At 41.9% G+C, this 15,115-nt stretch overlaps 1 non-coding gene across 1 annotated transcript; it reads right to left on the reverse strand.

Annotated features, from left to right (window-relative positions):
- Nucleotides 1-231: 231 nt before the first annotated feature.
- Nucleotides 232-321, reverse strand: TRNAY-GUA (transfer RNA tyrosine (anticodon GUA)). The gene is given in 2 exon segments: nucleotides 232-267; nucleotides 285-321. It is a non-coding gene; the product is annotated as a tRNA-Tyr (tRNA).
- Nucleotides 322-15,115: the final 14,794 nt, after the last annotated feature.

Below are 15,115 nucleotides of genomic sequence, written 5' to 3' on the forward strand. Positions count from 1 at the left end.
GAGTAGGAAGGGACTCACAAGGATCACTGAGTCCAACTCCTGAATGTGTGGTTCATAAAGAGGTGACAATGGTCACAGCACTACAGCTGTAACAACCCTCTGAATTAGACAAGGAAAATAGACTAAATTTCTCACAGGGTATAGAGTGGTTGGAAGGGGATGTTCTGCAAAGTTTTAAACTCTGGGGAAAAAAAGTGAAAGTCAAAACTGAAAACAAACCTCAAAAATCTTTCCTTTGAGCCGGAGTTGAACCAGCGACCTAAGGATTACTTTTCAGAGACAGCCTACAGTCCTCCGCTCTACCAGCTGAGCTATCAAAGGAAGGTAAAGGAGTGCCAAGAATGAGTCAAGACTGCATCAACAATAGCCTTAGGCTCTCATGGGCTTCCATATGTATTGCTTTTCACAACAGCAAAACAGTATCCAAAAAAAGGCACAAAGCTAACTCTCCCGAAAAATTGGATTTTGGTTACAAAACTGCCAGTTTCCTTTGCCAAATAGTTCACAGCTCTTGTAAGAATGTTGGTGGTGGTAGTGTTAAGGTTGGAGATCTTCTCATGATCCATATATAATCTGTCTATGGCTTGACAAAGAAATTTACCCACTCTTTGGTGACCTTGCCACATTTCCTAAATTGAACCGGAATAGAGGGAGACCTCCCCTCCACACAATTCTCCACAACAGTTCTCCAGCCAAATCCAGTAACAAAATAGCAAATGAAACAGTTAACACCTCCCCAGCAGCTTCCATAGTGAATGTAGAGGAACAGAAAAGAAGGACAGAAAGGAATAACCACTGTGGTTTCAATTCAAATCCCACCAACTCCCTCAGTGCATCTAAGACCCCTCAAACACAGACGAGGTTGCAATGTCTGGCATTGCAACCAGTGGCCTCCCCAGCCCCTGGGCCTGGAAAGCTGAACCCTTTGTGAATCATCTGAGCGCTGCAGTTCACAGCTGTGGCAATTGAAAGCAAACTACACTCTTTTTGAATTATAGTGATTCACCAGCATTTGTCTGTCTGAGCAGCAGGGTGGGGCACAAAGCTGTGAGCAGACACCCTGTTTGCCGAAACCATGCCATCCTACTTGTGATGGGAGTGTGTGCAGCAGCGTTACCTCAGTGCCCTACAGCATATCCATCCTTAACCCATGCTTACCTCCACCTCTTCCTTGTGACTCAACCCCAAACACAGGGCTGTTGCAGAAAGTATGTAGCCAGCAGGTTGGGGGAAGTGATTATTCCTACATATTCAGTGCTTATGAGCTTGAATTGGGAACGCTGTTGCCCACCTTGGCTCCTCGGTATAAGGCAGGCATGGACATCATGGAATGAGTCCAGTGGAAGGGCACCTCCACTGGTGAGGGGGCTGGAGCACAGGGTGGAGGAGGGAAGGCAGAGAGAGCTGGCCCCGTTCAGCCTGCAGAAGAGACGGATGAAGGGGGATCATCTTGCAGTCTGCAACTCCCAAATGGGAGAGTATGGGGAAGGCAGGGTCAGGCTCTGCTTGGAGGTGTACAGGGAGAGGTGATAGGCACAAGCTGCCACCAGAGAAATCTTGTTGAGATACAAAGGGAGAAAAATATAATGAAAGTAAAAAATTTCACCATTGCAAAGTCTGTGCAGAGGATGGAATTCCCAAAGCTTGACTTACACAGCCTTGGGTAATGTGCCCTAATTTTAAAGTCTACCCTACCTGGAGCAAGATGTTGGACCAGCTGCTCTTCAGAGGTCTTTAGCAAACGAACACATCAGCGATGTCCATGTCAGGAGGCTGACTCCACAGAGCAGATGGACTCACAGCAAAACTATCACCGTGTACATCTCTGTTTAGAAAATACAGCTCTTTGTCTTAACAACCAAACATGCACACACATTGTATTTATTTTCATACTAACAGACATCTTAATGCTCCTTCACTGCTAAAACCAACACACATCTCCAAACAAACTCAGTAAGATGTCTTCCCGTTTTGTTCCTGGGAATATAGAAAGGTCAGGAAATATTTGACTTATCTACAAGGTACTGTTGCAGTTTCTCAGAGGTCTAATCCTGGGACCTGTAATGTGTCATGACAGTCACTTACCCACCAGTAACACATCAGCTGATGCTGTAAAGAAAAACATATGGTAGAAAGAAAGAGAAAAGAGAACTGCTGTTTGCCTGAAGGGGCAACATTTGCACTCTTTGGAGTCAGATGGCCTAGGTGGAAAGAGTACCCCTATGCAAGAATCTTAATCTTGCACTGGAAAAAGAATGGCAGAACGGATAACAAGGACCCAAGCTCCCAAATCAGAGCAGATAGCATAGCCCATAGCCCCAGGGATCTAATCTTTTCCAGTTTGCAATCCCCACAGCATTTTCAAGGGACATTTCAGGCTCCTTTCAAGCCAATTTAAACCCATTGTCATGAGTTTGCCTTATCTGAGTTCCCTTTCACAGACCCCTTAAAAATAATCCACTGATTCTCACCCACACATTCAAGGACCCCAAACCTGAAAATTAATGCTATACCCAGTTTAAGTCTTTGGCACAGACATCTAATCCAAGGTAACAAACACGGACATTTTAGGGCTAGTATGGCCATCTCCTCGCTGTCAGAAGTTGTTACCGGTGAAGATAACCCTAAACAATTTGCACTCTTCTGTAAGAAATCAGTAGTGGTTAAAGTTAAGATAAAAATTCAAATGGATCAGATAAAAAGTAGATGCTGTTACTATCTTTGCATGAACAAATGGGATGCAGAAACCACAGTGTTGCCTTGACAATAAAAAGCATTGGAGATGTCTTTTTGTGCAACTTGCTAGCAGTGATATATGGGTGATTTGTGAAAGATATTCTAAACTACAAATGTACCCTCCAGGGTAGCTTTTCAAAGTAGATATTCCTAGGAAAAATTAATTAATTTTTTCTTGATTTTTTTTTTTTTTTACTTGGTAAGCTTTGAATGCTTAACAGAATTAAAATTTGGCATGGAGTCCATGAAAGATCTCTGATTATTTCGATTCTTTTAACTGATTAAATGAAGATACCAAGCTTTGAAAGCCATGTGACTGGAGCCCTGAGCTATATAAAGGGAACAGCTCACCTATTTCATGTGGTGTAGAATAAGATGAAAGGAAAGGATGTAGCTTGAAAGCAGGATGGAGAACAGCCAGAGGTAAAGCTACTAATAGCTGGACTGTATAATTACACTTGGTAATGCTGTGTGTTTTGTTAAGATCAGATTTGCATATGATGATCTCCAATGTTTTGTATACTTACAGAGTGACTTTCTAAGGTGGCCTTAAATGGTTTAAAGGTTTTTAGTTTGGTTTTGTTATTTTGTTTTTTTCCAGTGAAAAGATTTTTAAAATCTGATTTATTCTGAGGTACTTGCAGGAATTGTTTTCTCTTCTTTTGAGGTGGAAATACACACATGCTCTGAATAGGAGCATTAGGCTGGACTTGCAATAAGTTTGTGACATCTCCATGTTCACTTTATTCCTGTCTGGTGTGTGTTATATGCCACTGGTTGACTGCTGTGGTTTCTGCACCACCAGCTAGGGATGATCTCAGGGTATCTCAATTTGGCAGCTTTGTGCTGTTACTCCTACAAGAGAAGAGGAGGTTTTCCTAAAGACTGCTACTCACAGCAACTTGAATTGAGTCTGAAGCATCAGGGAAACAATCATCTCCCTCTGGTCTACCTGTTAAAATTCAAGATACAAATCTCTTTGGGCCAGGAACTACCTTGGTACTTAAAGGCTGAATAGCATCTGGCACAACAGACCCCCAGCCCTGTCTGATGCCCCCAGGCTCTGTTGTGATTTAAATAATATGTAAGACTTCTTGGGCCAGCTTCAGAGACAACTCTAATGAAGAAAGAAAAGAATTGGGACAGTACTTGAAGGTTTCATATAAAGGAAGTGTGATTGCATCCCCACAGTGTGGGCTGCATTTCAGAAACTCACAGTTTATAGGACATTACTTACAGCTACCCGTTTTTGTTGTGCTCAGAGAATCCATTTAATACTTCTGATGCTGCTCTGTTATCAGCAAGACATTCAGAGAGAAGTATCCTTTGGGTATTCAACGCCTGAGCTGTGTATGCTGAATTTTGCTACATAACAACCTTATAGGTCTGGGGTGGTTCTTAATAAAAAGAAAATATTCTCTTATCAGACAAATTTTTGATTCCATTTTCTTCCTATGTATGGCTGGTTCCATAAGCAATTAATGCACAAAAGTTGAAGTCCCAGGGCAGTACCCAGATAACAGATCCAGATTGCACAACCCAGTAGGGATGATACAAGTGCCTGAGAGCTCACCCCATCAGCAGGCATGGAAAGAAGTACCCTCTATGTAGTTATCAAACTCTTCTTCAACATGTTAAACATTCAGTCATGTTACATCAAGTTAAAATATGCAGTGAGCAGCATTCCTCTCTCCCACAAAGGGTTCCAAGTCTTGCCCTTCTTTTGGTGAAAGACAAGACTAATAATGAGTGAGCTTTTCTTTGATGATGATCAGCCCAGAAAGTTTTGATTTTTGGGTGGCAATTAACCACAGCTGGGACATGACATTACACAGATACAATGTACTAACTCCTAGCTGCTGCAAATTGTAAATCAGAGAGCCTCACCCCTATGTAGGTTGGCTTAGTTTCCATCCAACAAGTTCCACTGTGCACTTTTTGCTTGTTTATTTGTTTGTTTAAGCAGTTTTTCCCTCTGTGCGTCCTTACTGCTTTACCATAACAGTTGTAAAGGCTGTGGCCTCACTGAAGCTTCAGTGGCAGCAAAACCATGCATCACCTGAGGGAAGGCAGTAGTGCAGAGTACAAAAGTGGCACTATTTGGGACACGGGAGAGCCCCCCCCACCTCCTGTGACTGCTTCCCTTCAGGTGGCCGTACTTTCATCCAGCCACTTCCCTTTCCCTGCTCATCAGGCCTCTCAAAGTATAAAAGCCCTAATGAAAATGAAACATGCCTGTCATATATAACGAGGAAAGGCTCAACTGCTGGGAAAAAAAAATAGTGTGAAATTACAGTATCAGTGTGAGAGGGAGAGATATGAGCCCTCAGTCCCCAGGAGAGAATTTGAAAGTGCATAATTTTCTCCATTCACAAGTGGCATTTAAGGGGCAGCTTTTGGAAGCTGAGAGGAAAACTCAGAAGAAAAAGAGCACTAACAAGGGGAGTGAATATTTCTGTCCTAAATATTTGCGACCTTTTTTTGATACATAGGCTTGGTTTAGCACTGGGAGATGTGCATGCACAGCCCTGATGAACTGGTGTGGTTCCTAATGTGTTTTTCTACCCACAGCTAATGCTTTATCTAACCTTTCTGAAGACTCAATATCAAATACTTTAAGGGTTACAAAAAAAAAAAAAAAAAAAAAAAAAGGGAAAAAAAGACTAGGATACAACTCTTTTGCTGTTTTTTTTCTCTTCATGGAAGAATTTAGCAGTTCTGGGTAAGGAGAAGACTTGCTTGTGTCAGGTCTGGTTGTGGTAGGGGATATGTGTTTCTCACACTCATGAGAATATAATTTATTTTTAAAGAGCACTTTATTATAGCATAACAATATTACCACACATCTTGCTTAAGCAAAGAATTTTTCCAATTTATATTCAGTGCCGGATAGAGCGACTATAAATTGAGTTACTGTACCTTAAATTTCTGGCTTGGCTTTAGTGATAGGAAGTTAATTAGACAAACTCTGACCATGTCTTCTTGATCCAAATCCGCATTACTTGGACATATGAGAATTACCAGCTGCATGAGAGCTCATATTTCTGGAAGGAGCTGTCCTTAAAGGATGAATAACAGGTAAACGAGTGGAGAAAGATGGCCACTGTGGGGCCCACACCAGTGAAGCAGAAACATTTAAGCTTTTTTCCAGCAAAACTTTAACACCTCACAGTGCAGCCAGAATATGTTAGATGCATGTCTGAGGCATGATTGCTGGCTCGGACCACATGTAAAACAAAGCTCTAAACACAGTTTGACTTTTTTAGGTTATTCTTAATTTTGGAGAACAGCAAATTGGAGTCAACTGCACACACTAATCCTGATGGAGCAGACCATACATCTCATAGCCCATGAGGTTACTGACCTCCTTGACCCTGGCAAACTTTTCTGGGCCATAACAGACCTGGATCTACCAGGATTCAGCAGGCCAGGCAACAGCAGTTTCAAACCTGGGCTTCACCTCTGCCATCAGAAGTAAAACCTTTGGTCAGTGTTTTCTGATGCCTCTTTTGCAAGGATCAGATTTTCTGGGAAATGATTCTTGAGAACTACTATGATCTTAAAAAAAAATAAATCTGTTGTGTTCCCACTTCCTTGTCAGGAGTTGGGTTACAAACTATGCTCAGATAATATATGGTCCTCTTTCCTGGTATTCCTACCTTTACATAGTCAGAGCCAAACATTCCAGATATCACTAAGCATCAAACAAGGAATAGGGCAGTATTAATATCAAATTTAATTTCAGGTCAAAACATCCTTTCTGAAAGGGATGAGCAAACTTCAAAAAGTAAGAAGAAACACCTAAAGTAACGGTTACATCCCTACAAGCTGTATAATCCTTCCCTTTTCTTAGCTTAGGCTCGCATACAGCACTAAGAAAGGCACTGGGCTAAGGGATTTTATTGCTACTACTTTGTGTGTGTTATTTGTATTGCTACAGGTCTCTGGGACCCCAAATGGGGATAAGGGTCCCATTGAACTAGGCACTATAAAAACAAACACCACACAGACAGTTCACTGCCCCTGGGAGCTAATATTTGGCCATTTCTCTGCAGCATCTGGGAATAGGGAAGGGCACAAGGAAGTGTATTAGGGTATACAGCATATATGCTGCAATGTTATACCATAACATTGCAGCATATATGGACTGCAAATGATCTTATTTCTGTAACCCTTGTTCTTTCTTATCCTACTGCCTCTCTTCTGTTTGTTCATCTGTCTTACCATCTCAGTTTAAATTTAGTTTGTGAGCTTCTTGGGCAAAACTCTTTGTCTCTTTTCATCTGTTATGTTTATTGTGGGTCTTTTTCCCCCTTTTGTATGGTTTTGAGACACAAAAATAATATGCATTATTGAAAACATGGAAGAAAACTTCCTTCCCTCCCTAACAAAATAAATGGATATGATCTATTTAAACGTACCTCTCTGAAGCGTTATAATTTTGTACCTCTATAGAGCCTAATGTAAAGCCTGTGGAACAATGAGTAACACAACTGGTATGGCAATACAAATAAAGAAATCTGGTCTACATGTATATACACACCAAGTACTTCTCCAGATGATATGCAGGCAAAGGAGGTATAGCAGCAAAATAATTCCTACTGGTTAAATACAAAAAAAGCTGCTGGTATACTGCATTGTGATTGATAAATTTGCAGGACCCCATAAAGATAAAGCATTGTGACAGAGTCAAGGGAATACAAACTCAGCATCTCCAAGATCTGGAATGAAATGTGGACATTTTCCCACCTCTATGGCCATTCCTTCCAGGCCAGCCACATGCCTGCAGCAGCTCTTCCCCGCCTACAGCCACAGCTGCTTCAGTCTCAGTTGTACCAAGGGATTATTTCTTGGGAAAGGGAGGCGTTGGGGCATTGGCAGTTTCTAACATTCCCTAGGGAAGAGACTGCCTGGCCAGAAGAGGCTGTAAGGCAATAACTACAGCAGCGCAGTAGGCCCAACAGCTCTGCCTCCATCTCTCCAGAATCTTACATAATTTCTGCATGCCCTAGAAGAGGAAAAGAAAAAGGCATTTGTTAAAAGCTTGTTTAAAAGGCTGTCCTGAAAACTATAAACAATACGGTGTGTTAGTTTACAGGGACGGAGTAAGGAAGAGGGTACAGACAGTTTAATGGTGCAATTCACTCCTGCTTCCCCTCCAGACCACGCGTACCCGCACGACTGCCATCTCTAAATACACCGACTCACAGCTGGCTTGCAAACCTCAAATTTACTCTGTCCAAGGCAGCAGAGGGTGTGACAGAGTCTCCGAAGGGACCGAGGCTTCCCTCAGACTTCACTTTGCTTCTTCTCACAAGCCGCAGAGAAAGGTTTGGAGCTTTTGGAGGTGTATTTGCCAGCAGTGCAGACCTTGTGAGCGTGGCCTGTCCTGGCCCAAGCCCCGCACGCCAGCGGAGCAGGAGGTCAAGGGAGCCCCTTTTCAGTCCCACAGTCAAGGCTGTGAATTATTTGGATTAGATGAGGAATTTCAAGTGGAAACCATCAGAATGTGTGTGAGCGCCTGTGTGAAGCTGAACTATGTTTAAAGAAAACAAATGGCTTCTTCGAGTACCTCTGCAAGGTCCCGTTCTAAAAGGGGGCTTAAGTAACTCTTGTTTTTCCTGCCACTGCAAACTTAAATGGGATCATGGGGTGGGGGAGGTCCTGAAAGCAGAAAATCAGGAAAAACCCATGACAGCAACTGTATGAATAAATTGGCAAGATACACTGTAAATAGCTCTGATGCTGAACAAAAATAAAGCAAAAAAATCGTATTGCAGCCATTTTAAGATTTCTGCTTCCTTCTTCACCCCTGCCACTAAGCAGACTTCTTCAACATGTGACAAGAAGAATTCAGAGGGATGCTTGCCAAGTGTTTTCTGACCCAAATCCTAGAGGTATCCTCCATCTGCAGCAACAGACATCTTGCTGTGGTCTGTCATTACCTTCTGTTTGGTTTTCAACACCAGCTACCCTAGATAATGAAAGAAGATGCAACCACCAAAGAAATTGAACAAACTTTAGCAGCATTTCTGGGAAGCTTAGAGGAAGACTCCTCTAATCTTGAATAGGCCAGAATGCCGGACATTAATGGCTGAGGCATGCATATGTAAGTGCATTGCTAATAGCAATATTAGGAAAACAGGCTACATAATGCCAGGTAAAGAGGATTTAAGGACAAGAAATGAAAGGCAGAGCTAACCATTTCGTTTCTGTCACAACATCTCACCTATCTACTTGGCCTCTATCTGCAGGCAATAAATGTCATAGCTTGAAAGAGCCAGGCTGTCAGAAATATTTCTTTCCTGCAAGACTGAGACCCAGCTACACATCCACAAAGTTCTTCTATGCAAATGTTTGCATGTGGCCCTTCACATCTAAGGTTTGTAGCAATGCATGGTATTTAGCAAAATGCCATTCCCCTAAAGGGCAGCATATTTTTATTCTTATAATTTTGCATGGAAATTAAAACGAACATATTTTAACATGGGAAAAGAAAACACTTTTCCCCCCAGCTAGGCACTGCTGCCTCACTGTGCTGCCGCTGCTAATGGTGGCCTGATATTTTTCTCTGTATATTCAGAAACAATTTAAATGTAACAAACACCCATTTACCTACCACATAAACACGAGGTACTTAAAATGCTTGTCTTTGATAAACCATTCTCCCCTTTGAGGATCCATTAGGCCCAACATGAATGAAGCCTAAAAAGCTACTTAAAGCTTTTGGAGAATTCTCTGGATTTCCAGCTTCCCATTTCAGTTACTGTGATGTTTGCATTAAGATGTTTGTCTGAGTTCTGCCCTGCAGGATTCAGAAAAAGAAAAATGTTCCATTTGTATCGAACACAACTGATAGGTATTTAGCTATTTTTTGTGTATTATGACAGTACCATCTGGCATTCATCTGCCGTATACCTCAGGAGAATGTCCCCTTCTTACTTGCCCGTATGATGCTGGACAAAATGACAGAGTACACCAAAGATTAACTTCCTGTAATGTGGTCTCTTGGCTTATCTTGAGTAAGACAGTAGCTCCTTTATATTCCTGACTTTGCATTTCACATGTTCTCCTGCCTGCCTGGAAAACAGGGTCATAGGAGATTCTTATGGGTCAGACACCTCCTAATGTGAAGCCGGGGTAATCCTAACAAACTTAATAACAATAATCTATAAGGCCAGTTGGCACTGCACATGCAGAAGGAAATGTGAAATTGAAATGGAAACTTGCCCAGTTAGGTTTGCTCTGTTCCACTGGAACGCTTTGTACAGTGGAAGCATAAACAAACCACTGCTCTTAGAAGTCATGGTTCACCTGCTGACTCAAACACTCATGTCTGTCAGCCAGCATGAGAGAGGCCAAAGGGACTATCTATTTGGGTTTCTCTTTTGGTCTCAGCCTAATTTATCTTGTCAGTTCCAAGATCTCCATTCCTTTCTTGAAAGGACTATAAAAGAAGTTTGGCTTAGCTGTGCCCTCCAATTATTTGATTATTTTTAAGCAAACTAACAAGAACTTCTCGTGGACTAGTTCAGATTGCCTAGTTCAGCTCCTGAGTAACTCTTAAAGCTATTTTCATCCTAGCCCCTTCTTCAAACGGCACTTCCTTTATCCCTTTGAGGGTATATACTTTAATACTCCCAACCTGCTTCTTGCAAACAGCCTTTTCAAGAGAAACAAGCCAGTCTTGAGCAATTAAGACCTATAGATCTCCCTTCACTTCCTTCAAAGCCATTGTGGAGGTGCAGCTGAAACCCATTAAGTTCAATTGAGCCCAAATGGCCCATAAGTCATATGGAAACTTCCTCTGGGCTTTTAACAAAGAGCCTTGCTTTAAATTCCAAATTACAAACAAATTCAGTGTGTTCAGCTTTCACTTAAAACATCAAAATTAAAGAAAACATACAGAGGAAAAGTTGCATCAAATCACAGGGAGCATTATAAGAAAGCACAAGCAGCTATTCTTGTTCTGAAGTTACATTCTTCAGTAAGAAATGTCATATTAATTCATGGCAATATTTTCTTTAGTCTGGACTGGGAGCATGCTTACTCAGTGTGTGACTAAGAAAAACTGGTGGAATTCTTGACCCTATTCTCTCCTCTGACTTTACCTACTGGCTAAAAAAGATATATATTCACAGATATACACATTATTTGATGTGTATGTATGAATAACTATACTTTATCGCATATAGCTTCCAGACTAATCTCAAGTTCCTCTTTAATAAGTAGATAATAAACATTTATAGACTATATATACTCAACATTAAGTATTGCTTTATTGTGGGTCAGTTTTTTTATCAAGTTGACAAATTTATTAATGTGGCTTTATATTAGAACTCTCAATATGTCTAATATTAGGGATCAGTATATGTACTGCAAGATCATAAGTCAGCTAAAGACTGAAAAGATACAGGCAGATACTGAACTTGAAAATTATACAGCAAAATTGTTCCATAATACATCTTTATTCAGACCCCCCCCCACCATGGGACTGGCATGCTGTAAAATTCTTAAAAGAGCCTCTACTTGAGGGTTAATTTCACCCTAAGGGCTCTAGGAATAACTGGAGGCCCAGATATTTATGGCTTTGTATCAATTAATGTTTTTTACATTCTTTTTAACAAGAACTTGATGAAAAATATCCTGCTCTACCGATTCCATTTGGCACCAACTTACAAGTCATTAGAAGCATCTGAATCAGTTTTAAAAGTGCTATTTTGTAAGTGGAGTGATATTTTCTGAAGGTAATGGCTCTGAGAACGCAGACACGCACACGTTCCCCAGGCACGTGAAACTGAAACGAAAAGCAGCAGTGGCTTTTGCTTTCACGGCTAATCAGGACCGTGCCAAGCACTGCTCCAAAATGTAAGGGCTTGGCCGTCGCTTCCCGTACAGATCCAGCGCCTTTGTCACGGTGGGGCAACGCTCCCCACAGAGGGGGCCCAGGGGGAGCAGTCCATCACCAGATGGACTCTGCACCACCATGGTACGTGGGTCAGGGCACTGACACACGGACTTTGCCTCCTCCCCATATCCCTGTGGCAAATCCTTCCAGCCGGCTTTGCACAGACCCACTGGCAAGGGCAGTTAAGACTGTAACAATTAAACAGCGAGCTCTGTTTCTCCCATCCCTCCTCCTGCTCCTCTCCTTCCCCTCTAGCCCCCTCTCCCAGCCTCCTCACGCTGCTCCCTCTGTGACAGCCCAGCACCACTTCAACTCACTGAACTCAGCAAAAGCAAACACTTGAACAGAGCTTCCTTCGACAAGCAAGAGGGATGACAGCGCAAAGAAGGTACGACTGCAAAGCCAGGAGCAGAGAAAGGAAGAGCAGGACTGAATTGTGGCGACAATCTGCTTCACGGACCCACATCTGAAAGACATCAAGTCTGTTAAATTAGCAAGAGAAAAGGACAGCTGAAACATGTCAGCCTGCATCTAAGAAAAAAAAAAAAATAGAAAATAGGTCAGCATAGTATATTTTTATATACATAATGTACTATGTATAGTGTATTATATATTTTTTATATATGTAGCAGCTTTACTCTCACTCCATTCCTTTCTCAACATCTCCCAACATTCATTGGTATTTAAATCTCACTCCTGACACAGTGATAACAGAAACTGCAGAACTTCTAAGACGGCTACTGAGGTATATTAAATAGACATATTAAACAGACAACCCACTTCACAACAATGAATTAAGTACATCTTATTAGGAAAGTTTTTGGGGTGTCAGAAAGTGGGAAGGAGAAGAACAACTGAAAACCTAGAAAGGATAAATTATGCTGAAGAATAATACCTGCTTGAAAGAAGTATGTTCTCTGGTTTATGTTTTTTCAATTGTCCTGAACTGCATATTCCACAGGAACACTATAAATCAGAAAGAAGAATTGTGGGCAGGGCATGTTGAATTTTGAGTAAGAGGGAAAAGGAGAGGGGATTCATTCACTCTCTGTTGATACCCCACTGTCAAGCAATAGCAAATCAGGACTGCCTAAGAAACCAAGCGTGCTGAAATCTCCTCTTCTGGTGGATAAAAGTTATCTGAGGGCAAATTCATCCCCATAGCTATAGTGGGGTTACCCTAAGCTTCACAACCCTGAAAATGGCAAGAATTAAAGTAATAATAAAATCCCCCCAAAACCAAAAGCCAATATTCTAGCCATGTGGAAGGAAATAGTCCAGTATAATTCAACTGATGTTTGAGGGAAAAGACAGGAAATCTCAGGATGAGTCTGCAGCATTAAATACACCAACAACACCAAATGCAGAGATGCCTGTAGAGCCAACACATCCCCATCTCAAGCCCAGCTCTGACCCAATTTGTCTTAGGTTGGCCCAAATATAGAAAAACACAGGCACCTGTCAGTCACTGTCGGGATACTTTTGTTTACAAGCTAATTCATGAGTGCTTTCCAAAACACTAGGTTTTGGTTGTTTTTTTTTTTTTTTCTGAACAAAACCCATGACTTCTAATTTGAAAGGGGATTTTAAAATGGTTGTGATTCACAGGGATTTATGGATGTTTCCCAGGGAGTTTCAAAAGCCTGGACTTTCTTCCCACAACTCCCAGGAAATGCAGTTAAAAGTGTCCCATAGGTCCTTAGTTCAGCGTGTTTGGACTGGTAGTGCGGGACAATCACCTGGCAACCTCTCTCCCAAGGAACAATCTCCTGGCAGCCTCCATCCCAACAACTGCGTGGGGCAGAACCTTTACAGATGCTATCCAAAGCTGTACCCAAAACTATTCCCCAATGTGGTTGGAACCAGCATTAACTTGGACAACAGCTACGTGTCATTTCCATTTCTGCATGTTGCTAATTTATAGAGAAACAGGATATGACTGGAGGCCAGCAGAACAAATGCAGAAAGAGTGGGGGGATGCTCACTTAGGGAAATGAACCTTAGGATATTTCTTAAGCCAAAAGCACTTTGAGGGCACCATTCTTTTTAACCTAAACACTATTTTGCATTAATGCCGATTTAGCCACTGAGATTTTCAGCTCCAACTGGTTACAGTAAATAATGCCCTGGAAAGCCCTGGGTGAGGCTTTCTCACCCACCCATCTCACACAGGACTCACTTCCAAGAGGTCTTTAAATGTCAGCCCTTGAGTGATGGGTTTCATACACCAGAGCCTGCTGCCTTGCACAATTTGAAGGGAGACCTTCTGTGTTTTACTTTCCAGCTTTTCTGTTCACCCTGAACGTTGCCTTCAGTGATAAAGCTAAAAAACCCCACCCTTGCTTGTTATCCTGACAATATTTAATTCTGACAGCACATTCAGTATGCTTCATGAAATATGCAACTCTGTGACTAATGAGGTATTTGCACGTAAGAGCCATATACAGTAAATTGCAGGGCAATAAAAGTAAAGGAAAACCATGAACTGATCAGCCAGCTGTTAAAATGATGCAAAGTCTGCCTTATTAAATGTGTTATGCTATACCCAGATGCTGACTAGAACTCAGCTGTGGCTCCCTCAGTAAAGCTTCACCTTAAAAAACTATAGGTCTCCATTTCTATTACCACACATTAGGTTTCTGCTTTTCAAATACTGATGGAAGTTCACCTCTCTGCTGTCTCCCTCCTTTCAACTCATCATGTAAGGAAGCACTATTTTGATTTTATGCGTGAGATTGAGTCTGCTCCAGTGCTAAGCATCCTATCAGCATATGACCAACTAGCAAAGCTGACATTTTTGCCATGATTATCCACGAAAAGTGTTTCCTACCTCTGATTTACAAGAGCCCTATTCATGAGAAATGATTAATAGCTCACTAGTGCTGCCAAAAAGCACATAAATCTAGACATCCTCTATGCTCCTGACATGCCACTCATCTTGTAGATGTGTTCAGATCTCTCTCTTCCTCTCTCCCGCTTATCTATGTCTGATCCCCAATGGGCACACGCTCATGCTGATTAGGCAATACAGTTGCTGACTGGGACAATTTTAGGCTTATATTACTGATGGCACCCAATTACAGGCTGCAGAAAGTAGTGTCCTTCCTGGCTTGTACTAGACAACCATGATTAAGTGTTAAATGCCTTCTAAATTAACAGGCAGTATCGGCCATGTATCTGTTACAACTTATCAGGGTAAGAAACCAGCTCCACTGCCAAGTTTTCTCTGTTCCCAGTTAAGTCTCCCAGGCTGTAGAGTAACAGAGCTGAGAAGAGGGCAAGCTGCACACAAGCATACACCTGACTCAGCTGATGCTTAACTTACTCAACAAGGTTTCACACTCTTGGCATTAAACACGCCTCCAAGCCCCCCACTCAGATGTGACAGATTTAAGCAAGCACTGTCTGAACCAGGGCCCACCGTATCATTCTCCATCCCCTCACCACCCCACCCCCCTGGCCTAATAAAAG

The sequence above is a fragment of the Vidua macroura genome, chromosome 1, assembly GCF_024509145.1.
Source record: "Vidua macroura isolate BioBank_ID:100142 chromosome 1, ASM2450914v1, whole genome shotgun sequence".
Lineage (NCBI taxonomy): Eukaryota > Metazoa > Chordata > Aves > Passeriformes > Viduidae > Vidua > Vidua macroura.